The sequence below is a fragment of the Octodon degus genome, unplaced genomic scaffold (assembly GCF_000260255.1).
Source record: "Octodon degus isolate 3935 unplaced genomic scaffold, OctDeg1.0 scaffold00196, whole genome shotgun sequence".
NCBI lineage: Eukaryota > Metazoa > Chordata > Mammalia > Rodentia > Octodontidae > Octodon > Octodon degus.
The window spans coordinates 3,192,119-3,193,842 of record NW_004524772.1 but is presented as its reverse complement, the minus strand read 5'-3'; positions in this window follow the sequence as shown (position 1 = coordinate 3,193,842).

The following is a 1,724-nucleotide window of genomic DNA, read 5'->3' as shown; positions in this document are numbered from 1 at the left end:
TTTGAGTCTTGTTTTTTTAACTGGAATTACTGCTATTACATGAAGCGGGCAAGGAATTTGTATTATATTAAAGTAACTGTCTTTTTTAGACACATTTGCATATTAAGTGTGGGAGTATTCATTAGCTCCCATTTGTTTGCCTGCTGTTTTCCTACTGGTTTTCTCAACTTAACCTTAAAAGCAAGAGTAGTGAAAGAGTACCTTCGTAAATAGCCAATGGCTTTGGACTCTGAGGTATGGTGCCTAGAGAGAGGGTGGAAATTTGAAAGCCTTTCCCCGGGGTAAGCCTGGGCATCACTTGTGTATCTCAGCTAGTAGTACAGAGAGAAGTGAGTCAGTCTGAGATGTTCATATGAAATCTTCCCCATTTTTAAGAGGTCAATAATTAGATTGCAGCTTTTGTTTGCATTTTTCTTTCAAGAGCTAAAACTTTTTTCAAACTTAGACTGCCCAAACACTGCATGTGTATTTTAAGTTCTATCCTCTAAATACTATGTGATCAAATTTACTAAAAGAGGAGATAAAAAGTTACTCCCTTGGAACAGGGAACCATCACATTTTGAAACTATACTATGTACTTGGCTTACTTTGGAACAATTTAAAGTGGCCTGTGGAGTTGTGACAAGTGAAAGCCACCCATCTGCTTAAGGGGAAAAAATGTAGATATTTAGGCCAAATTGTCATTAAACATACTTCTTAGAGAATTTTCTACTTGTACAAATATGGATTTACAGTTGTTAGTATCATAAGAGAATAACCCCATCATTATGCTGGCTTTATATATGCTTATCTTTTTAAAAGAGGAGGACAAAAAGTCAAAATAATTTTTTGAGATATAGCCAATTTAGAAGTTTGTGGTGGTGGCTAAATAATCCAGGTAACTGTGTAAATGACTTGTAGTAGGTTTATGCATTTCAAGACAACTTCTGAGTTGTCTTTAATATTTAGTAAAAAAAGATTTTGCTTTAGTAATACTGCCCATAACTTAGGTGTATTACACAGATAATGTTCTGGGCCTTGACTAACAAGCAGGGTTCACAGCATGGTAAATACACCATCAGTTTTATAGCTCATATTGGTTTCCTCTGAGCGTGGTGTGTGAGTCGAGAGCTTTGACATAAGTGTGGGCAAAGGTAGTAAAGCTTTCCTATGGCTAGAGGTACACGTGCAGTTAGGTTTATTATAAAACATAACTTTTAAAAAATTAGAACATGACTATCTTTTGCACACTAACTTACAGTTGGTGTTCATATGCTGCTTACAATCGTGCCTAATTCATAAGTAAACTTTTATGCCACACAGGCATATTAAGTCAGGAAGGATTGATCGGGCTTCATTAATCTAAAGCCTATGGGAGGGCTGGGGAGATAGCTTAGCAGTCTGTCTACCTGGCAAGCACAAGGGCCTGGGTTCGATCCCCAGTACTGTATGCCATGCTGGTCCCAGAACCCCAAAGGTGCTGTTCTGACCACCGAGACCAGGTGTGGTGTTGCATGCCTGTAATCCCAGCACTGGAGAGGCTGAGACAGGAATCACTACAAGTCTGAGCTGTGTAGCGAGATCCTGTATCAAATAAATAAAAGACTTTAAGGAAGAGCTTATGGGGCGTAAAACTTCTTCAGATATAGAATATATATATGAATTTAACAGTTGTTTTATGGACCCAGGGAACAGCTCAATTTTAAAGATACTGGGCTTTATGTATAAAAGGTCCTAAAATTACA